The sequence below is a fragment of the Schistocerca nitens genome, chromosome 3 (genome assembly GCF_023898315.1).
Source record: "Schistocerca nitens isolate TAMUIC-IGC-003100 chromosome 3, iqSchNite1.1, whole genome shotgun sequence".
Taxonomy (NCBI): Eukaryota; Metazoa; Arthropoda; class Insecta; order Orthoptera; family Acrididae; genus Schistocerca; species Schistocerca nitens.
The window spans coordinates 630183095-630208315 of NC_064616.1; positions in this window are offsets into that span (position 1 = coordinate 630183095).

Here is a 25221-nt window from a genome sequence, read left to right on the forward strand (position 1 = left end):
GAGTTACTTCCCACACGTTTTGCGGTTCGCACTGTGATGACAAAGAGGATGACGTTCTTGAAAACGTTCGACACTGCTGATACCAAAAAATGGCTCTGAGCACTATGGGACTTAACATCTGAGGTCATCAGTCCCCTAGAACTACTTAAACCTAACCTAAGGACATCACACTTATCAATGCCCGAGGCAGGATTCGAACCTGCGACCGTAGTAGTCGCGCGGTTTCCGACTGAAGCGCCTAGAACCGCTCGGCCACCGCGGTCGGCCTGCTGATACCATCGGACAATTAAACCATTCTCTAAGGACATCGTGTGGCTGCAACCACATCGAACGTTATCTGACCCCTTTTTGCTCTGGTAAACAGGGTGGATTCACTAGCGACCATTCAAAAGCATTCGACATTAATTTCCTCTGCATTGCTATTTCAATCCATCCTTTGACGTACTCACGGTTGAGGAAGTTGGGATACAACATTAACAAGTGCGTGAATAAAGTAGCAAAGGTGTCCCTAAAACGCCCCAGTTCGGCAACACCCTCGTTGGTACCCAAGCACATTTTCTGACCACACCACTATACAGGGACTTGGACGATCATTCAGACGAGTGTCTCGCCACTGCTGGCCTAGCGCCTTGCTTGCTGGAATACACAATATAGTGGGTGGCCGTGGGGCTGTCTTCCCTCAGGCGCTGGACCAACAGTATAGGGCAACTTAGCTGAATGAGTGTCGAAGTTTCTGTACTGGTACGTTTTTAATGTGATCAACAAAGGTGCGCGGATTAAAAGAGACTGTTGCCGAACTGGGGGTGGGGGGTGGATTGGGCGGTGGGGGAGGGTGGTGCGTCTTAGAGGAGGGACCCATTGCCGTTTTACTTCCGCACTTGTCAATGTTGCATTCCTCCACTCATTTTTCCCCGTGATTACATCACTGGAAATAGGGAAATAGGAAGGCTGAAAAAGCATAAACACCCTTTTTTACTTCGTATTACGTTCTAATTTCGTTGAATGGTTTTCCATGGTTCCTAGTGGTTTTCCTAGTGGTTCCACCCTATATACCAAAGTAAAAATTGTGATCGCCCTAAATTCCAAAGGGTTCAGATCACGTTCGATGGGGCTGCAGCTCCTCAATGTCCTCAGAGAGGGGCTGACTCGCTCGGGTGGTGTCAGCAGCGAACGTTGTCAGTAGCGTTATTCTGTTGCTCATCACACTGCGAAATGTCGTTTCCCACCATTCAACCACGAAATGTGTGAGAATCAACGCTCCAATGGAGGCGGTGATATAACTGATGCCCTTTGTGCCATCCCCTAAAACTTTTTTGTTTGGATTATAAGCTGTGGGGGTCTGAAATATTTTCGTTGGTCCCTTAGGAAAACCGCCTGATGTAAACGCGGTTCTAACCTCGATCACTGAAGCGTCAAAAGAAGGGGTGAAATGTGGGTAAGAGACGTTGTGAAGACCTTCCTATCGTGTGACATTTTTCAACGCAGTCAAACAGTCTCTCTAAACAACGATCGGAACGTTGCACCAATTGTTAAATTCATCGAATATAGACAGAAATCTGCTCCTTGGTCACAGAGCCATTCGAGAACCTTATGTGAACGTCCTCTTTGTTGGAAAATCTCTTTCCCCCAGATGATCTTTCTGCTTGCTGAACAGTTGATAAGGCATAGGAAAAGATCTGGACCGCTGATCGAATTTCACAACAGCTGGACGCTACATTGGTCCATATGCCGCCAGAATTTCTAGTTGAATCTGTGTGCAATTTAGACGTATAGCCCACAAGAGTTTTAATGTCCCGCGTACATTAGCTCTGAAATACGTTTCCAGCTAAGGTGTCTTTCACTCCCAGACTAAGATGTATCTGTTATCCGTAATACAAGATAACTGTCTCTGCAGGAAGCCCATGTTCTCTCTTCTGACAATGTGAAACTCTTTTTGCGCATCGGTAATAGCTGGGACTACATGTGTAATTTACTTTTTGAAGCCCCTACGTACAAAGGGCGTTCAGAAAGTTTTGCACAGTCGCCTCTAATTTTTTTAAATTTTTGCAGGAGGAGAATAAAATTTATAGTGAACATACTTGGAACATTTTGCTAAAATATGGTATACAAAAGTATTTTCTTTTATTTAGAGGTGAGCCATAATGATCAGTGAAGTACATATCAGGTTGCGACAACGGTCGGTGATGGAGTTCCTCTTCAAGACCGACGATGACTCTGACATATCGATTCACAGGAAGTTGCTCCTTGTTTATGGGGAGGACACAGTGGATGGCAGAAGTATCCAGCGGTGGTTGCATAGGTTTGAAGAAGGCGATTTCTCTGTACTGGACAATCCACGATGTGGTGTACCATCGACGGCAGTGAGTGATGTGAATAAGGAGACCATTGATCAAATCATCCAAAATGACATGTGTGACGACACGAGAGCTTGATGAAACGACTCGTTTGTCATTGGGTAGTGTGGTATCACTGGTACAGTCACTAGGGTACAGAAATATCTGTGCACGTTGGGTGCCTAGATTACTGATAGGAGAAATGAAAACGATAAGGAATAATGTGTGCGAGGGTCTCATGAAGACCTTTACTGAAGAGTGGAACAGTGTTTTGACGGCGTCATTGCTCAGGATAAACATGGTTTTTTTGTTCGAACCTGAGAGCAAAACCCAATCCATGGAGTGGCGTCATCCGGGTTCCCCTCGGAATAAGAAACCAAGAGTTTCAAGAACAGCAGGCCGTAAGGTGATGTCCTCCTTCTTCTGGGATCAGTGTGATGTCATTTTCATTGACTTTTTGGAACCTGGCTACACAATTAACCGGGATCGTTACTGTTTGTCATTATACAAGGTGCGGCTTGCCATCAAGACCCACAGACCACAGCTTCAGGTCCGGCTCATCATACTACACCATGACAATGCCAAACCCCATGACCCCTTATGACTCAGGAGAAAATCAGAAAAATGAGTTGTAAAATTGTTTCTCATCCTACCTACAGTTCGGACTTGGCTCCATCTAATTTTTACCTCTTAGGTCGTCTGAAAGCCCACCTGCGCGCTAAAACATTTGATAGTGAGAAAGACCGTATTTCCTGTGTCAAGCGATGGTGTAAAAGTCAATCCCCAGAATTTTACCAAAATGCATTTACATCATGGGAAGAACGTTGGGACAGATTTGTCACAGCTGATGGAGGCTACAATGAGTAGGCTGAATATATAGCTAAATGTTCCAAGTATGTTCACAAAAAATTTCATTCTCCTACTGCAAAAAATAAAAAAAAATAGAGATGACTGTGCAAAACTTTTTGAACGCCCTTGAGATACATCAAGAAGAAAATAGCTCCAATTAAGAGAAAAGCCATATGCCCTATTGATGACTTTTGTATTTGGAGCAGCTGCAGATAACGACGGAGCAGACGAAAAAATGGCTGTGAGCACTATGGGGCTTAACTTATGAGTCCCCTAGAACTTAGAACTACTTAAATCTAACTAACCTAAGGACATCACACACATCCATGCCCGAGGCAGGATTCGAACCTGCGACCGTAGCGGTCGCGCGGTTCCAGACTGTAGCGCCTAGAACCGCTCGGCCACCCCGGCCGGCGGAGTAGACAGAAAGGCAATAAACAGAAAAGTGAAAGTGTCCCGAAACGCTTCTGATAAATTTAATATCCTTTTCAACACTAAGCTTCACATGTTTGTGGCTTCCAGCAGTGAAACATACTCTTTTAAGGAGCAGAGCGTTCGAAACTTGTGCATTGTTCAGCGGTTCAGAGGACAATAGAAAACAAACAAATGACTTACGGGACGGACTGGAGTGGATGATGTGATAAAAATAAAATAGAAGTATGCGATAAATTTCACAAGGCGAAATGAGGCACAGAGAATGAGAACGCTCTTTGCTAGTTTCTATAAGATTAGTTAAGACTATCACACAGACTTAATAAAAGGCGGGTAGCTGATGTTAGAAAACTGCATGTAGCTGAAGGCTTTATGCATGGGAAACGCTAGGAATTGCTTATATCGAGCAGTGGATGTCAAAAATCTAATAATGTTAATACCAAACTGCAGGAGTATTGCAAGATTATTATCTCCTCCGCGTTTTTACTTCCTCTTTCCGTAAATAGTGTTACCATTTGACATTACCCATTGATTTTTTTAAAATACTTTCATAATATTTTAGTTTTTCTATCCGGAATCCATTATCATTATTGTGACGTGTAGTCGAACAACGTTTTCCAGTTATAGATCTCTCAGCTGCATGCGACACAGTATGGCTTAAAGGGTTACTGTATGCTACAGTAGTCACATGTAAGAACTCGTTAAAGTTTTTTTATAATATGCTATCCACAAGGAAGTACGGAGTACATCTACATGGAAAAACAAGAAAAGCCCAGACCCTCAATAATGGACTGCCACAAAGCTCTGTGCTAGCTGCTTTACTGTTTAATTTGTACATCTCTGATATGCTGGAACTCAAATCACGGAAGTCCGCATCTGCCGATGATCTGGCTATTGCTCTGCATGGAGAGTCATTCGAACAATTGGAAACAGGCCTAAATTCTGACTTGGTACAGCTTCGTAACTACTACATAACCTGGCATCTGAACCATAATGCATGGAAATCAATAATCACAGTGATGCATCTGAATAACAAACAAGCAGACAGGAAGTTGCGCTTGAATATAACAGGCCAGAATATAAGACATGAAAGAGCACCAAAATACCTGGGTGTTAAACTGGACCGCAACCTAACGTTCAAAGAACACCTGCAGGATGTCAGCGAAAAACTCAGAGGCAGAGTCAATATCATCCAGAAACTCGAAGGCTCTACCTTCAAACTTCCTCCTTGGTTCTAGTCTACAGCGTTGCAGAATACTGTGCGCCTGTAAAGTAGATGTTTGCTTAAATGACACCTTGCGAACAATAACTGGAACAGTGAGACCAACCCCAACACAATCGTTCCCTGCGCTGGCAAACATTGAACCTCCCTCACTCCGCAGACAGCACGCAATCCAAAGAGAAATGCAAGAAGTTGCTGCTAACACCACACTCCCGAAACACGCTGACCTGCATGGCCCGACACTATTAAAGTTAAGAAGTCCCTTCTGGAACCACTCCTCGAACAGTCGGGACACCATAGCAGAATGGAAACGCCTATAGCAACAAGCAAATATTAAGAATGGACACCTCATTAAGAACCCGGCTGATCGTGTTCCTGGCCTCAACATCCCTCGAGGAACCTGGGGGGCACTAAACAGAATGAGGAAGAGCAAAGAGCTGATGGCCACGTTGGGCTACGTGCACGACCCTCACTGTGACTGCGGCGAAATACAAACGATGCAGCGCAAAAGCGAGTGCGAAATTCGTAGTTTTAGGGACGGTTCACTAGAGGATCTGCATAGACCCACAGACTGTGCCATTTCTTGGCTTTGTAATTTAAGTGTTTCTGTTTAATTGTTTATTTTTTTGTCAGATTACACCATGTATGCACTATAGGTTTATAAGTACTGTAATATGTATAAATTTATAGAGAATAATGTTTTGTTACATTTGCATGTTAATTAAGTTACCCATGCTGAATGTGTATATTACTGTAAGGCATCTGGCATATCGAACGCAAAATAAACAAACAAATAAATTCCAGTTATTCCGTTGTCAGTTGATAAAATATGACTGTAGGAATATTTTTGTTGTGAAACAGGTTCTAACGAAGTAACACTTTATTTTTCCAATTTGGTCTTAATCATTGAGAAATACACGAACGTCTGTACCGTGGAGCCATCTTCATGTAGGTCAATAGCCGCTGCTCCCATCCCTACGTCAGGAGTCATTATACGGCCGTATTCGAGGGCCAGACGCTAATGACGCCCCACTCTCGATCGTTAATGCCGCCACTAGTAAACGGGGCCACCACTTCCCTTTCTAGTAGGTTCTGAGTTACAGTCACAATTCTAAGACGGTCGAAGCAGAACCTTGATACTGGATTCAGAGAAGTCGGCCACTAAGCCCAATAAGCAAAACTGAAATGCAACTTGACAATGAAATAACGTTTACAGTATTTCACTCATTTCTTTCGCGTAGTATGTGAATAATTTAGTTAACTAATTCAATTTCTATTTCAGTAACATTATTAAAGCAATGAATCATTTTTACAGAATCATATGATTGATTGGGTGATGGTGATGTTAGGCTACATTTACAAAAAGTTATGCAGCAAACACAATTGCATTATAGGATGGCTTCATTGCGCTCAGCGTCATGTTTCCAATGTAATGCATAACAAAGTTATTGCTCTCAACTTCATTGCGAAGTACACTGAGGTGACAAAAGTTACGGGATAGCCATATGCACATATAAAGATGGCGGTAGCATCTCCTACACAAATTATGAAAGAGTAGTGCACTGGCAAATCTGACATTTGCACTCAGGTGATTCATGAGAAAAGGTTTCCGACGTGATGATGGCCGCACGACGGGAATTAACAGACTGATCGCGGAATAGTAGCTGGAGTTAGACGCATGGGACATTCCATTTCGGAAATCATTAGTGAATTCAATATTCCGAGATCCACAGTGTCAAGAGTGTGCCTACAATAACAAATTTCAGCATTACCTCTCACCACGAGCAACGCAGTGGCCGACGGCCTTCACTTAACGACTGAGGGCAGCGGCGTTTGTGTAGGGTTGTCAGTGCTAACAGAAAAGCAGCACTGCGTGAAATATCCGCGACAATTAATGTGGGAACTACGACGAACGTATTCATCAGGACAGTGCGGCGAAATATGGTGTTCATGAGCTATGGCAGCAGACGACCGACGCGAGTGTCTTTGCTAACAACAGGACATCGCCTGCAGCGCCTCTCCTGGGATAGTGACCATATCGGTTGATCCCTAGACGAGTGGAAAACGGTGGCGTGGTTATGTGTGTCCAGATTTCAGTTAGTAAGAGCTGGTGGTAGTGTTTGAGTGAGGCGCAGACCCCATGAAGCCATGGACCCAAGTTGTCAACAATGAACTGAGCAAGCTGGTGGTGGCTCCATAATGTTGTGGGCTGTGTTCACATGGAATAGCCTGGGCCCTCTGGTCAAACTAAATCTATCATTGACTTCAAATGATTCTGTTCAGCTACTTGGACACTATTTTCAGCTATTCATGGACCTCACTTTCATAAACAACTATGTCATGTCAGTGGCCAACAGCTGTTGGCGACTGATTTGAGGACCATTCTGGACTTTTCGATCGAGTAATGGCCATCCAGATCGCCCAAAATGAGTCCCATCGAACATTTATGGGATATAATCGAGAAGTCAGTTTGTTCACAACATCCCGCAAAGGCAACAGTTTCGCAATTATGGGCGGGTATAGAGGCAGCATTGCTCAATATTTCTGCAAGGGGCTTACGACAACTTGTTGAGTCCATGCCACGTCGATTTGCTGCTCTACGCTGGGAAAAAGAAGGTCCGTCACATAATTGTAAGGTATCCCATGTCCTCTGTCGCCTTTCTGTAGCCTGCATCTCGTGGTCGTGCGGTAGCGTTCTCGCTTCCCACGTCCGGGTTCCCGGGTTCGATTCCCGGCGGGGTCAGGGATTTTCTCTGCCTCGTGATGGCTGGGTGTTGTGTGCTGTCCTTAGGTTAGTTAGGTTTAAGTATTTCTAAGTTCTAGGGGACTTATGACCACAGCAGTTGAGTCCCATAGTGCTCAGAGCCATTTGAACCATTTTTTAGCCTTTCTGTATTTCAGCGGGTTACGAATAATTCCTAGCTAGGAATTCATTATAGATGGAGGGATTGCAAATATTGGCTATAATGGACAATCGTTTAAATTTATATGTTTAAACTATGAAATAGTCGTTTTCAAACACACAGTAGAAGTAGTGCATTTACTGTGATGGCTAAAAAAATTATATCGCTTCAACAGGGCATGAAACGATGACGCATACTGCGTACTCTATTCTGAAATAAGTTAGATACGTAAAAAAGTGTAAACATATGATTTGGAGAGAAAACCAACAGAAAATTTCTTTCTAGTTGTGCGACGTGTATATTTCTATTGTCAAACCACAATTTATGGAAGATGTTTATATTTTATTAATAGGGTTAAGTAGGAATAATTAATATTTGTCATGTTGGAAATAATTGTGTTAGCAGGGAATGTTTGCACCAAAGTATTGTTCGCAGGAGAGACCGCACGTTGATATAATTTTAAAAAGGGCGGGAGAGACCGCGTATGGATACATTTTAAGAAAAGAGCGGGAAAGGCCGCGCATTGAAACATTTTGTAATGGTAGCAGGGATTGTCTGCACCAGAAAGCATTGTTGGCGGGAGAGACCGCACTTTAGCGTTCAGTAGTAAGCGAGATGTGAAGCGAGTCGGTAGCAGGTCTGAAGCGAGAGGTTGAGAGGAGCGGTGTGCCTGTCAGCCACCAGCTATGATTTACAAGGGATTATAAACGGATGTACAGAGACATCAGCTAACTATTATCATAAGAGGAACTAATATTAATGAATTATTTATTGAGAAACTCAAGACTACTGAAGGTATGTTTGCGTAATGCTAGTTGTAAGATTATTATAAAAAGTAAGTCCCATTTGAACGTTTGTAAAATCATTTCATTCAGAATATAATTAATTTTTGGCAGCAATATTGCATTACTGATTATAATCCATCCCAAAAAAACCATCAACGTAAAACTTCGCAAAATTTTATTGTTGTCAAGAAAAAGTTTAACTATGAATTACGTAACTTCAGTCAAATTAATTAAAGAATAACGTCAGCTTTCCAATTAAAGAATAACGTTAGCTTTGGTAATAAAAACAGCCACTTATTATGAGCGCCCACCAGCAGCTAATAGAATATAGTAAAACAGAGTAAGTATATTCATGTCACAGTTCGATGTAGCAGTCAGATGGCGATCCAGTAACAATAAAAAAGGTAAGGAACAATTTTGGGTTATTGCAGGTAACGACTGAGGGCCACGACGACGACACATTCTATGTTTCGTCGAAATAATGAGAAAATCACTTTTAATAAGCAGCATTTAAATTTGTATGCGAAGATTGAGAAAGGGAATTAATTTCAAAGGGAAGATTTCATTTGTTATTATTAAGCAAGAGATAGAAATCACACACATCCATGCCCCAGGCAGGATTCGAACCTGCGACCGTAGCGGTCGCTCGGCTCCAGACTGTAGCGCCTAGAACCGCACGGCCACTCCGGCCGGCTACAGATGAGGTATCTTTTCATAAACTATAACTTGTGACATTGTTAGAGCGTCCGTGAGCTATAATGTCATAATGAAGACATGTCTGTTAGCTCAGATTGAGTATCGAAAATTTAGACTGGAGGCCAATTTACTGTATGCTTATTGTTACATAATGCAAGCAGATGTCCCTCACTAAGCGTTGGTATCATATACATGAAATATAGGTTTATATGATATTCACTGAACTAGATTGATATATGGATAGAAATACTAAACCGTTAAACTAAATCACCCATTACATTAGCAAATTAAAAATTAAATTGAATGTTATAGTTATAACATAAAACAGTACAATTTTATCCTGCGAATATGAATCTGGAATTATATCCTGACAACTCCTGTTGAAAACAATATTTTTGTACCAATTTTTTACTTTATTAATAACAAGTAAAATATGGTCTTTTTTAGGTTACAAGATGCCTGATTGACCTATTTTTACCTTCTGTTTTCATTGAGAATAATACTTCAATAATCTGTCCCTTAACTACATATAAAAGTGGGGTAAGTTATAACTTTTACATAATACGTTTGATGAAATCAGTTCATGGAAGCTTCCCCCAACAAAATCTGTTATCTTACTCTGATTGAAGTGTGGTTTTGACGGTTAGTAAATCTTATCAGCATTGTACAAAAGTTGAGTGTTGAATCACAACGTGACAACGGTTTGTACAAATAAATGAAAATTCAGTGCTGTCAAAATAAAAAGGAAATTTCAAGGAATGTATGTTGTAGTCTGAAGTGTATGTGAAGTTACATCAAATTATCCTACGACATGAAAAAGTTTAAGTTAAAGAACTTAGTCGATAGCGTGCTTTATTTCACCACTGAAGGAATCACAAGGTGCTATTTCATGAGAACAAGATGGTTCTTGTCTTACTGGGAGAATATTTTAAGAAAGTACTGCATTTACAGGCAGCAGTCGATATGATGAATATAGACTGAGATACTTCTGCAGGAATGTGTAGTCTTACGCTTCAATCGGCTGAGTGAAGCCTTTCAGGACATAACTTTGCTATCAGGTATCCGGTGACCATTGTCACTACAATGTCTTATATTATGCTCATAAAGTAAGCATGTCACAGAGTGACTTGACACTGTCGCCTTTACCAGTTATCAGAACGCGTAAAATCAAAATCAAAACTTCGTTTTCCTTTACTTACTTCTGACAAAGGGATAATGCCATATCAACTTATTGCTAGCACTGTCACTGCGAATGCGTCTTCAGTACGTCAGACAACTAATAAATACGGGGACAGAAAGCAAATAGTAGTAAAACGAGAGAGAGAGAGAGAGAGAGAGAGAGAGAGAGAGAGAGAGTGACCAGCTGTCGCAATATTGTTCTCCAATTTCACTTTGAGATGAAGCGACGGAAACACTGTGTCCGACACAAAATGTGCTTACAACTGTCTTCTCATTCGATCGATATCAGTACAATGACTTGCTTACGACAACGAGTAAAGTGGATGTGTGCAATTTCTTTCTCATAATGAATACTATTCTGTAATTACTGCCCGGTGCGTGAACAGTGCGACCAGCTACGCACAGCTTCCAGCACATATGCGACGCCGGTATGCGCGCCGTGTGAACATCATTTATCACATTATGCGCTTGTGTGGATATATGCGTGCGTCAGAACATCTCTGAGCCAGATTAAGAAACATTTGTTCCAATTCCCGTGAAACACGATGACAACATGGGCAGTCTACTCGCCTCTGTTGTTTGCACGTGTGTGTGTGTGTGTGTGTGTGTGTGTGTGTGTGTGTGTGTGTGTGTGTGTGTTTGCGTACTAAGGTGTGGAAGAAGTGGGAGGCGTGCTTCAACACAGCTCTGGAACAGATTAAGACACATACGTTCTATTTTTCTCCGTGAAACGTAGCCCACCGTGCATAATGGGAATTTGTAGTAAGGAGTTGTCGTGTTCTGAAACTTGCAAGACGAAAATAACTTCACCGTAATTAAGAGCAACGTAGCTTCATCTTTTATCGCCAACGGTGCTATGAAAAATCATTTTTGTATATTAACAAAATTTTTATACGAGAAATATTTATTAAATGACGAAAAGAGTTTCAGTCACTATATTCTCTTGGATGACTTGTTCTGGTCCTTAACATGGGAATATTCCGCAATGCATGACTTTAACAGTCACATGACCTAGAACAAAAATTCACTTCCGTTATCGAAGGAGGGCATTTATTTCCTACAAGAAGAAATTTAGTATCTGCAAGTGCTCGCAGATACATCATTCAGAGTTTTCGTTATGATTTACAACTGATTTACAACAGCCGGCCGAAGTGGCCGTGCGGTTAAAGGCGCTGCAGTCTGGAACCGCAAGACCGCTACGGTCGCAGGTTCGAATCCTGCCTCGGGCATGGATGTTTGTGATGTCCTTAGGTTAGTTAGGTTTAACTAGTTCTAAGTTCTAGGGGACTAGTGACCTCAGCAGTTGAGTCCCATAGTGCTCAGAGCCATTTGAACCATTTTTTTTTATTTACAACAAACAAGTTAATAGCGAATTTCAAGCAACTGACTAACACAGAAATGACAAAAAAGGTAAGACACGTGTGAAAAGACATTATTCACTAATTATGAGTTTAAATAAATAAAGTTAATTACTCTTTCCTATAGAAAGCGAATGTCACATAATCATCAAAATCTCGCATGCACGGTTTCTTAATCATGACAGCGTCTTGCACCATATGATGAGAGCAAGGTTAAAAGAAGTATTTATATTTTACTGTTGGTTGTTAGTACACACAGAATACCCTTTCCAGAAAACTTATGGTGATTAAGAAGAGCATTTTAATTTCACGGTTTACAAAGAAGTGTTACATCTCAGTTTCGATACGTAAAACAGATATAGAAAGAAAAATGTAGTTATGTGTTAATAATAATAATAATATACATATATGTAAAAACTAAACTAAATAGTACAGAATAGAGTTGCATGAAAGATGGATCATCAGATAAATGATATGTGCAACACAAATTACAGATGGACAGAATATAAGAAGTAAAGAGATCTACAAAAATATGCAAAAAGTATCAGAAGTTATGACAATATGAAGGTTAACTTTCTTTATACATCTGTACCGAATGAATAAGAAAAAGCTAAACAAATAAACGTTTCTGTAATTCTGAACAACTACACTCCTGGAAATGGAAAAAAGAACACATTGACACCGGTGTGTCAGACCCACCATACTTGCTCCGGACACTGCGAGAGGGCTGTACAAGCAATGATCACACGCACGGCACAGCGGACACACCAGGAACCGCGGTGTTGGCCGTCGAATGGCGCTAGCTGCGCAGCATTTGTGCACCGCCGCCGTCAGTGTCAGCCAGTTTGCCGTGGCATACGGAGCTCCATCGCAGTCTTTAACACTGGTAGCATGCCGCGACAGCGTGGACGTGAACCGTATGTGCAGTTGACGGACTTTCAGCGAGGGCGTATAGTGGGCATGCGGGAGCCCAGGTGGACGTACCGCCGAATTGCTCAACACGTGGGGCGTAAGCTCTCCACAGTACATCGATGTTGTCGCCAGTGGTCGGCGGAAGGTTCACGTGCCCGTCGACCTGGGACCGGACCGCAGCGACGCACGGATGCACGCCAAGACCGTAGGATCCTACGCAGTGCCGTAGGGGACCGCACCGCCACTTCCCAGCAAATTAGGGACACTGTTGCTCCTGGGGTATCGGCGAGGACCATTCGCAACCGTCTCCATGAAGCTGGGCTACGGTCCCGCACACCGTTAGGCCGTCTTCCGCTCACGCCCCAACATCGTGCAGCCCGCCTCCAGTGGTGTCGCGACAGGCGTGAATGGAGGGACGAATGGAGACGTGTCGTCTTCAGCGATGAGAGTCGCTTCTGCCTTGGTGCCAATGATGGTCGTATGCGTGTTTGGCGCCGTGCAGGTGAGCGCCACAATCAGGACAGCATACGACCGAGGCACACAGGGCCAACACCCGGCATCATGGTGTGGGGAGCGATCTCCTACACTGGCCGTACACCACTGGTGATCGTCGAGGGGACACTGAATAGTGCACGGTACATCCAAACCGTCATCGAACCCATCGTTCTACCATTCCTAGACCGGCAAGGGAACTTGCTGTTCCAACAGGCCAATGCACGTCCGCATGTATCCCGTGCCACCCAACGTGCTCTAGAAGGTGTAAGTCAACTACCCTGGCCAGCAAGATCTCCGGATCTGTCCCCCATTGAGCATGTTTGGGACTGGATGAAGCGTCGTCTCACGCGGTGTGCACGTCCAGCACGAACGCTGGTCCAACTGAGGCGCCAGGTGGAAATGGCATGGCAAGCCGTTCCACAGGACTACATCCAGCATCTCTACGATCGTCTCCATGGGAGAATAGCAGCCTGCATTGCTGCGAAAGGTGGATATACACTGTACTAGTGCCGACATTGTGCATGCTCTGTTGCCTGTGTCTATGTGCCTGTGGTTCTGTCAGTGTGATCATGTGATGTATCTGACCCCAGGAATGTGTCAATAAAGTTTCCCCTTCCTGGGACAATGAATTCACGGTGTTCTTATTTCAATTTCCAGGAGTGTATATCGACTATAACATGAATTATAATAAGAACAGCACTGGACTGAAACAACATCAGACGATCTGAAATAACAGAAAGAAACCTTTTTAAAAATAAAATACCAAATTTAGAAGACATTCAAAGCAGAAGAAATGATAACTCTGGAACAAAATGAACAGAAGAAAGAAAACGACAATATGGGTAGAAAATGCAAGCGAACTGGAAACAAAGGAAACAAGAAGAGGTAGGGAAGTCGTTATGTGATCCTACTTAGTACGGAAATAAATAATAATAATAATAATAACAATAATAACGAAGTAATGTTATAAGAAGAAGAAATGAGTAACGCGATAATCTCTGACGCCACTCTCAGTCCCATCTCACATGTGTTCTGTAGGGTTCAGATCTGGCGAGCTGGGGGGCCACTACATCAACTGGAACTCGCCACTCTGTTCCTCGAGCCACTCCATCACATTCCTGGCCTTGCGACGTAGCACATTATCTTTTAGAAAAATGCCACTGCATTCAGGAAACATGATCATCACGAAGGGGCGTACGTGGTCTGCAACCAGTGTACGATACTCCTTGGTCGTCAATGGTGCCTTGCACGAGCTCCATTGCACCCACAGATGCCCACGTGAATGTTCCCCAGAGCATAATGGAGCCGACGCCAGCTTGTCTCCGTCCCACAGTACACGTGTCAAGCAGCTTTTCGTCTGGAAGAAGACGGATTCGCGATCTTCCATAGGTGTTGTGAAGAAGGTATCGGGATTCATCAGACCATGCAACACACTGTAACTGTGCCAACTTCCAGTGCCGACGGTCACGTCCCCATTTCAGTCGTAGTTGCCGATATCGTGGTGCTAGCATTGATATATGCAAGGGTCGTCGGTTGCGGAGGTCCATCTTTTAGGAGTGTTAGGTGCACTGTGTGTTCAAACACACTTCTGCTCTGCCCATCATTAAAGTCAGATTTTACTCCTTCTACAGTTCGTCGCCTGTCATGTTATACCAGTCTGCCCAGCCTAAAATGTCCAACATCTGTAATGTGGGGTGGCCCCCCCAACCCTACGACGTCTGGACGTGGTTTAACCTTGGATTCGCCACCTGCTGAAGACGCTAACCACAGCAATCCTCCAAGACCCGACAAGTCGTGCAGTTTCCGAAATGCTCATACCGAGCCTCGGGGCCATAACAATCTACCCTTGGTAAAAATCAGCTAGGTCGCGCGCCTTCTCCATCCTACACACGTACAGTCCGCTGAATGATACTTCACGCACCATGCGTGTGTCTGACTAGCAGTCATTCCTCGCCAGGTGGCTCTGCTATCGCCTGGACGAGTTTGAATCGACAGTATGTCGGTAGTCATAATGTTCTGGATATCAGTCTATGTGTAAATAATTTAATTTGCATTTAATTTCACATAATTAATTGTCGTGTGAAATCTCAAAACAACGCTGAGATGTATGAAATTGTGCTAAGTTCTCTAAGCTATGGTGCCTTGAGGTCTCAGGCATGTGAGTAACAACGTGTATTCCGTTAAGCTCCAGGGCTTCGAGCTTCTGAGAGCTGTAATTTCATCCATAACCTAAGAGACGTTTTTAATAAAGGTGTTAAGATTTTTCCCACGTCTTCAATGTTGTTGTTGTGGACTTTAGTCCAGAGAATGGTTTGATGCAGCTCTCCATGCTACCCCATCCTGTGCAAGCTTCTTCATCTCGAAGTACCTACTGCAACCTACATCCTTCTGAATTTGCTTAGTGTATTCATCTCTTGGTCTCCCTCTACGATTTTTACCCTATACGCTGCCCTCCAATACTGAATTGGTGATCCCTTAATGTCTCAGAACATGTCCTATCAACCGACCCCTTCTTCTAATCAATTTGTGCCACAAATTCCTCTTCTTCCCAATTCTACTCAATACCTCCTCATTAGTTACGTGATCTATGCATCTGATCTACAGCATTCTTCTGCAGCATCACATTTCGAAAGCCCCTATTCTCTTCTTTTCTAAACTATTTATCGTCCTTGTTTCACATCCATACAGGGCTACACTCCAAAAAATACTTTCAGAAAAGATTTCCTGACACTTAAATCTATACTCTGTGTTAACAAATTTCTCTTCTTCAGAAACGCTTTCTTTGCCATTACCAGTCAACATTTTATATCTTCTCTATTTCGACCATCATCTACTTCTTCTTCTTCTTCTTCTTCTACTTCTTGCGTCACGGCCTCTTTAGGACCACGGATAGCACCTTCGTGGACTGCATTTTCCTCTTCTTCTCCCAGAACCTCTTCATTCTTTCTCTCTTCTCTCCCGCTCTTCTTCCGATATCTTCAGTGTACGTTTCTCCTGTCTGCTCCACTGGTGACACTCTAATCTTTTCCTGTATTCTTCTCTGTCATTGATCTCCGGTATATTGGTCGGTGTATATTTGTTCCTCCAATTTTCCTTTTCTTCGATCTTGGTTCCCAATTCCAAGCAGTCCTTCGGAAGTTCAACAATCCACATGGTTCCTGTCTTTCCCATTGTCCTCCCTGTTGTTTCCCACACTCTCTTCGTCATTCTGTCCATACTCATCCTAACTACATGTCCAGCAAACCTTGCCCTTTTGAGTCTGATTTCCCCGGATATTGTTCTCATGTTCCAGTAAAATTCTTCCCTAGGTCTTCGCATCCACCTCTCTCCACATCTTTTGGGACCTAGTATTTTTCTCAGTATTTTTCTCTCTTCTTTCTCTAGTTGTTCTGCCCCATTTCTTCCTAGTGTCATCGTCTCAGATGCATATAATACTGCATTCCTCACTGTTGCCTTGTAGTGGCTTATGTTTGCCTCTGTGGATATATTTGACTATATACCATTATCATCGTTTTGCTTTTGTTGATGCTCATCTTATATCCTCCTTTCAAGACACTGTCCATTCTCTTCAGCTGCTCTTCCAGGTCCTTTGCTGTCTCTGACAGAATTAAAATGTCATCAGCAAACCTTAGAGATTTATTTCCCTATATTTGACCCCTGCCACCTTCACAATTTGAATGAGAATATTCCAGTCAGCATTTTCAAAAGCTTTCTCTAAGTCTACAAATGCTAGAAATGTACGTTTGCCTTTCCTTAATCTATCGTCTAAGATAAGCCGTGGGGTCAGTATTTCCTCACGTGTTCCAACATTTCTACTGAATCCTAACTGATCTTCCCCAAGGTCGGCTTCTACCAGTTTTTCCATTAGTCTGTAAAGTCATTAGTATTTTGCTGCCGTGGCTTATTAAATTGATAGTTCGGTAATTTTCACACCTTTCAACACCTGCTTTCTTTGAAATTGGAATAATTATATACCGAGCGAGGTGGCGCAGTGGTTAGCACACTGGACTCACATTCGGGAGGATGACGGCTTCAGGCAAAAGCCGGAATGGTTCCTTTGAAATGGCACGGCCGTCTTCCTTCCCCGTCCTTCCCTAATCCAATGAGACCGATGACCTCGCTGTTTGGTCTCTTCCCCCAAACAATCCAATCCAATAATTACATTCTTCTTGAAGTCTGAGGGTATTTCGCCTGTGTCATACATCTTGCTCAGCAGATGGTAGAGTTTTGTTAGGGCTGGCTCTCCCAAGGCTATCAGAAGCTCTAATGGAATGTTGTCTACTCCCGGGGCCTTGTTTAATCTAATCCTATCAGGAGCTATTTGTTCTCATAGACTGATGCGTGCAACATGACATACATACTCCCACTTAATCAGTTTATGAACAGTTGTACAATCTTCAACAAACCGCTTTTCTTCACAGTATGTGAAGCTATTACGTTTTGCATGAAACACCATATCACGCGGACATACACAGCGTGAATATTAAGTTTGTTGTTTTATTTAAAATTTGGAAATTTGTGGTAAGGTCTTATGGGACCAAACTGCTGAGGTCATCGATCCATAAGCTTTCGCACTACTTAATGTAACTTAAACTAACTTACGCTAAGGCCAACACGCACGCCCATGACCGAGGGAGAACGTGCGACGGGGGCAGTGGCGCGGACCGTGACAAGGCGCCCCTGACCGTGCGGCTACCGCGCACGGCAAATGTAAAGTGCTATCTGTTAGTAACACACCTCCAGCTTTCAACATCCTGTAGTAACTTTCATGCGGAAGAACACAGTGGGAACATCTACTTCTACCTGTTTTATCTGTTAGTAACAATTAGTAATACACTCTCAACCTTCAAGACATACTGATGTTAACAACTTTGTTTTATCAACGTATTTAACATACATGAATAAAATACGTTGTTACTATGTTAATTTTCTTAGTGCTCATTTTGTCTTACATCTGCACAATATTGTCTAAATAACTGATTATTATATGCTATAAACTATGCTTTCAAACCAATAGGAGCAACGACATATTTCGTTACTCTATCTGTAATTCCATTGCCAGTCTACATTTTATATCCTCTCTACTTCGACCATCATCAGTTATTTTACTCCCTAAATAGCAAAACTCCTTTACTACTTTAAGTGTCTCATTTCCTAATCTAATTCCCTCAGTATCATCCGATTTAATTTGACTACATTCCATTATCCTCGTTTTGCTTTTGTTGATGTTCATCTTATATCCTCCTTTCAAGACACTGTCCATTCCGTTCAACTGCTCTTCCAAGTCATTTGCTGTCTCTGACAGAATTACAATGTCATCGGCGAACCTCAAAGTTTTTACTTCTTCTCCATGAATTTTAATACCTACTCCGAATTTTTCTTTTGTTTCCTTTACTGCTTGCTCAATATACAGATTGAATAACATCGGGGAGAGGCTACAACCCTGTCTCACTCCTTTCCCAACCACTGCTTCCCTTTCATGCCCCTCGACTCTTATAACTGCCATCTGGTTTCTGTACAAATTGTAAATAGCCTTTCGCTCCCTGTATTTTACCCCTGCCACCTTCAGAATTTGAAAGAGAGTATTCCAGTTAACGTTGTCAAAAGCTTTCTCTAAGTCTACAAATGCTAGAAACGTAGGTTTGCCTTTTCTTAATCTTTCTTCTAAGATAAGTCGTAAGGTTAGTATTGCCTCACGTGTTCAAACATTTCTACGGAACCCAAACTGATCTTCCCCGAGGTCCGCTTCTACCAGTTTTTCCATTCGTCTGTAAAGAATTCGTGTTAGTATTTTGCAGCTGTGGCTTATTAAACTGATTGTCCGGTAATTTTCACATCTGTCAACACCTGCTTTCTTTGGGATTTGAATTATTATATTCTTCTTGAAGTCTGTGGGTATTTGTCTCATACATCTTGCTCACCAGATGGTAGAGTTTTGTCATGACTGGCTCTCCCAAGGCCATCAGTAGTTCTAATGGAATGTTGTCTACTCCCGGGGCCTTCTTTCGACTCAGGTCTTTCAGTGCTCTGTCAAACTCTTCACGCAGTATCTTATCTCCCATTTCATCTTCATCTACATCCTCTTCCATTTCCATAATACTGTCCTCAAGTACATCGCCCTTGTATAAACCCTCTATATACTCCTTGCACCTTTCTGTCTTCCCTTCTTTGCTTAGAACTGGGTTGCCATCTGAGCTCTTGATATTCATACATGTGGTTCTCTTCTCTCCAAAGGTCTCTTTAATTTTCCTGTAGGCAGTATCTATCTTACCCCTAGTGAGACAAGCCTCTACATCCTTACATTTGTCCTCTAGCCATCCCTGCTTAGCCATTTTGCACTTTCTGTCGATCGAATTTTTCAGACGTTTGTATTCCTTTTTGCCTGCTTCATTTACTGCATTTTTATATTTTCTCCTTTCATCAATTAAATTCAATATTTTTTCTGTTACCCAAGGATTTCTATTAGCCCTCGTCTTTTTACCTACTTGATCCTCTGCTGCCTTCACTACTTCATCCCTCAGAGCTACCCATTCTTCTTCTACTGTATTTCTTTCCCCCATTCCTGTCAATTGTTCCCTTATGCTCTCCCTGAAACTCTCTACAACCTCTGGTTCTTTCAGTTTATCCAGGTCCCATCTCCTTAAATTCCCACCTTTTTGCAGTTTCTTCAGTTTCAATCTGCAGTTCATAACCAATAGATTGTGGTCAGAATCAACATCTGCCCCTGGAAATGTCTTACAATTTAAAACCTGGTTCCTAAATCTCTGTCTTACCATTATATAATCTATCTGATACCTATTAGTATCTCCAGCATTCTTCCAGGTATACAACCTTCTTGTATGATTCTTGAACCAAGTGTTAGCTATGATTAAGTTATGCTCTGTGCAAAATTCTACAAGGCGGCTTCCTCTTTCATTTCTTCCCCCCCAATCCATATTCACCTACTATGTTTCCTTCTCTCCCTTTTCCTACTGACGAATTCCAATCACCCATGACTATTAAATTTTCGTCTCCCTTCACTACCTGAATAATTTCTTTTATCTCGTCATACATTTCATCAATTTCTTCGTCATCTGCAGAGCTAGTTGGCACATAAACTTGTACTACTGTAGTAGGCATGGGCTTTGTGTCTAGCTTGGCCACAATAATGCGTTCACTATGCTGTTTGTAGTAGCTAACCCGCACTCCTATTTTTTTATTCATTATTAAACCTACTCCTGCATTACCCCTATTTGATTTTGTATTTATAACCCTGTAATCACCTGACCAAAACTCTTGTTCCTCCTGCCACCGAACTTCACTAATTCCCACTATATCTAACTTTAACCTATCCATTTCCCTTTTTAAATTTTCTAACCTACCTGCCCGATTAAGGGATCTGACATTCCACGCTCCGATCCGTAGAATGCCAGTTTTCTTTCTCAATGTAGACTGGCAATGGCAAGGAAAGCGTTTCTGAAGAAGAGAAATTTGTTAACATCGAGTATAGATTTAAGTGTCAGGAAGTCGTTTCTGAAAGTATTTGTATGGAGTGTAGCCATGTATGGAAGTGAAACATGGACGATAACCAGTTTGGACAAGAAGAGAATAGAAGCTTTCGAAATGTGGTGCTACAGAAGAATGCTGAAGATAAGGTGGGTAGATCACGTAACTAATGAGGAGGTATTGAATAGGATTGGGGAGAAGAGAAGTTTGTGGCACAACTTGACTAGACGAAGGGATCGGTTGGTAGGACATGTTTTGAGGCATCAAGGGATCACAAATTTAGCATTGGAGGGCAGCGTGGAGGGTAAAAATCGTAGAGGGAGACCAAGAGATGAATACACTGAGCAGATTCAGAAGGATGTAGGTTGCAGTAGGTACTGGGAGATGAAGAAGCTTGCACAGGATAGAGTAGCATGGAGAGCTGCATCAAACCAGTCTCAGGACTGAAGACCACAACAACAACAACAACAACAACAACAACATCTGTAATTCCAAGTTGTACAGATTTATTACATATAGGAGTTATTGTTTGGTAGAGCAAGCATCTTATATGCTGTGTTCACGTGCATAATTCACAACAACGTCGAATAACGCTTTCATATACGGTTGCCATCGAATTAGACTATCTGTTCGAACCCACACTGCACTACATAAGCAACAGAAATTAATAACACATGAATGTTTCAAATAAATACGCTATGAAGGACCCTCTGATGATGATAATTTCATAATAGGTGTTCCGTACAGGTTCATGATGGGTGCCTTGTTGCCCAAGATGGTGATGTTCGGAGGAGGAAGACGAGCTGGATCATACTCTGCTGCCAACAAATCGTCGATGTGCTTCAGCTGTCTGCATAACTCACTCCACTCCATCTCTGTAAATCGCACTTTAGTGTTACATCGAACATGATCGAGTTCTACTATTACTGCATAACCATGATGTGGTGGTATAACAACACTCACACGTTTAGAAGGAAGGAAGGAAGGAAGGAAGGAAGGAAGATTGGGTTTAACGTCCCGTCGACATCGAGGTCATTAGAGACGCAGCACAAGGTCGAATTTGTATCAAGAATGGGTAAGGAAATCGGCGTGTCCTTTCAAGAAAACCATTCCGGAATTTGCCTGGAGTGATTTAGGGAAATGACGGAAAAGCTAAATCTGGATGGCTGGAGGAGGGTTTGAACCATCGTCCTCCGTGATGCGAGTCCAGTATGCTAACCACTGTGCCATCTTGCTCGGTATACGTTTAGAAACACATGCTGTTAACACGTACGTACTGGTAAAGAGTAACATTTTTTGAACTGAACTGGTGCTACGATCGCAATCCAACATTTATTCACATTTCCACAGCAATATGATATCCCAGCTGACCTCTAAGCCCTCGAGCGTAACGGAATACACGTTGTTGCACACATGCCTTAGTCGTCAAACCACTGAAGCTTCGAGTTCTTAGCGCAACTGCGTACACTTTAGCGTTGTTATGAAATTTCATACGAAAATTAATCATGTGAAAATACTTGCAAATTAAACTATTTACACATGACTCTGGACCTTAAATGATGTTGTGAAATTGCGACAATTACATTTTTTGTTGTAACATTAACACTAGTAGACATTCTTGTGAAATTAAGAGAATTATACTGTTTCGTGGCAACATTTACGTGAATTTGCGGTATTTAAGTATGGAGAGGTCGAACCTAGGGCCTAGAGGGCAGGGGGCTTGGAGGTAATGGACTAGCACCCAAGATCAGGAGGCTAGAAATTTAAAATACTTGGAACAATTGCGTACGCTAATCGTTATTGTGAAATTTCGATTTAATTACATGAAAATTAAAATATTTGCACATACTGTTGGGGACGAACCCCGAACCTTCAGGTTCGAGACCTTAAAGTTGTTGTGAAGTAGATTGTAAGGTCATATGCTCTTGGGCACTCTTAGTTCACATGCACTATCAGAATGCATAACACTTGTTATGGCAGTGGAGGGTAATTTCTTAAAAGTGAAAGTACGTCAGAATAATGAGGATATGATCTTGCGGAGCGGTTGAATGCCTAATACCACTCTCCTAACGATACCATACTTAAAAATACTAAATATCTGTAGAAACTATCCTTCGAGAGACAAATGGTTTCATTTAAGTCGCTTACCTTTCTTCTCATGAATTAAAGCTACGACATCATACAGTGATTCACTAGATAGAATACCGAATGTTGAATTATGTTAACATAAGTAACTAAGCGAATTTTGAAAGTAGCTATCGATCAATAGCACTTTTCATAGAAACGTCCAAAACTGGTTTGAGGAACCTATTTAGTTATCAAAATCTGGGGCTCATTTCTTGGTTAAAGAAGTTATGCTTGTAAGACTGTTGAAAATGGATATTTTAAAGTAGAGAAGATCTTTGCGTCTTCCACACAATCAAAGAGAACGTATTTTTCAAGTGCAGATCTGTGGAGTGTACACTGAGTGAATGCCGTAGAGCAGGCCTGTTCGCCGATCCGCTTGTGCGCGCTCGCGCCTCAGCAGTGAACAACCGGACGGAACACTGCGAGCAATGGAAGGGGGAGAGCAGGGTAGAGAAGAGGAGGAGAGGGGAGGAGGAATAGGCACAAGGCAGCTGGGCGCGACAATCTATTGTCAACGAGACTATTCTAAGGCAACTAACTTATCTATCGCTTAATGGTGGCTAATTAATGCCTTTCGAGGCAACTTTATTTACTAGAACTGTTGCATTGATGAGAAATGACATTAAACGAAACTTACATTTCTTTTAGTTGATGAGACAAAGATCGTGGGGCACCTAAGTACGAAACATTACATTTGTGACAACGGATGGTGGTGGTGGTTAGTGTTTAACGTCCCGTCGACAACGAGGTCATTAGAGATGGAGCGCAAGCTCGGATGAGGGGAGGATGGGGAAGGAAATCGGCCGTGCCCTTTCAAAGGTACCATCCCGGCATTTGCCTGAAGCGATTTAGGGAAATCACGGAAAACCTAAATCAGGATGGCCGGAGACGGGATTGAACCGTCGTCCTCCCGAATGCGAGTCCAGTGTGCTAACCACTGCGCCACCTCGCTCGGTTTGTGACAACGGATATAGCCTTATGATGTATGTCATTTTCAGGCGAATTTTAAATTGACATTGGCATGTATTTCGTGACTATTTCATTAAGACGTTGAACACAGAATCAAATTGTCAGCAAATATTACTTATTTAGCTTTTTACTATATCATCAATGTCTTGAACCATTTTCTGAGTACTGCTAATTCTAAGATAAGACATTAAACTCAAGTCTTTCAGTGAGGTTCTGTAGATAAATTTCGTTCTCATTGTCGCGTAAAAAGTTGCCACTACAAATATGTACGTGCAAACATCGAATTAATCACAGCTGCAAACTTGTGAAGATGTGGAAAATAATGTCGTACCGGTACAAAATGTTTACACGAGTCTGTAATACTTGTTTTATTATGAAACTTATCACTCAAGTACCTGTCACACTGTACGTCTGGCAGTTGTAACTGTAGACAGACATGCTGCACTGACGTGTTATAAATTGTTTCTGGTCAAAAGAGCTAATCTCCACTTCAAGCATTACGCCATTGAGTATATACGCTTGCGTTTAAAACTGCAGCGAACTTAACATATCGTCATTCCTCTGAAGAGGGCGCACGGTTTGCACCCTACTCTACATAATGAGGTCCGACAGGCACATTTTACCACCGGGGCTCACTGCTCAGGTCATGAGCGAGCGTGAGGTCTGCTGTGAATGATAAGAGTGAATACTTGGGAATCCTTAACGTAATTTCACGATAAAACAGCAATTTTTAATGAAAGGTACTCAAACTGATGCTCGTTCTAGAAACAAATCCGAACGCGAAATTGAATGATACGGCCATATTCTTAGACGTGTTTAAAATAAGATATAATGGTATCCCTGCTCTTCAACTCGATTGTGGTGATAAGGGAAGCAGAAAAACGAAATTTACTGGAGAATTAGATTAGGGTACGGAAGACAAATTCTCCTGGTGGGTTTTTTGACATCGCAGATCACTCGTAAGTAGCTTCATATTCAGTGGAGGCAGTTACTAACTTGTTCTAACATTTAAAAACTTCGTTTTAAATTGCGCATATGTAAATCACGAATTCACGTACATGAGAGAAGTATTGAAAAAATATCACAGAGAAAAGAAAACCATTAAGTCAAACATATGTTGTATTTAGTTAATGCTGTTTACAAAAGCTATATGTACTACTTTGACGCTGAAATACACTCATGCTCATAAATTAAGGATAATGCTGGTACATGGTGAAACAACACTTTGGTGGGCGATTTGCGGGTTTAAATCACCTTGAGCTATAACCATGCGGTGCACTTGACCTGCGATCGTCGCACGGTGGCACTGGCAGTAGTGCACATACATAGAGGTGTGTTGGTGCATGTCAAGAGTACGGTGCAGCGAGTAAGTGTGCAGACGTTTTCAGTCGTGCTAATGGTGATTGTGTGTTGAAAATGGCTCAAAGAACACATATTGATGACGTTATGAGAGGTAGACTACTACGGCGACTGGAG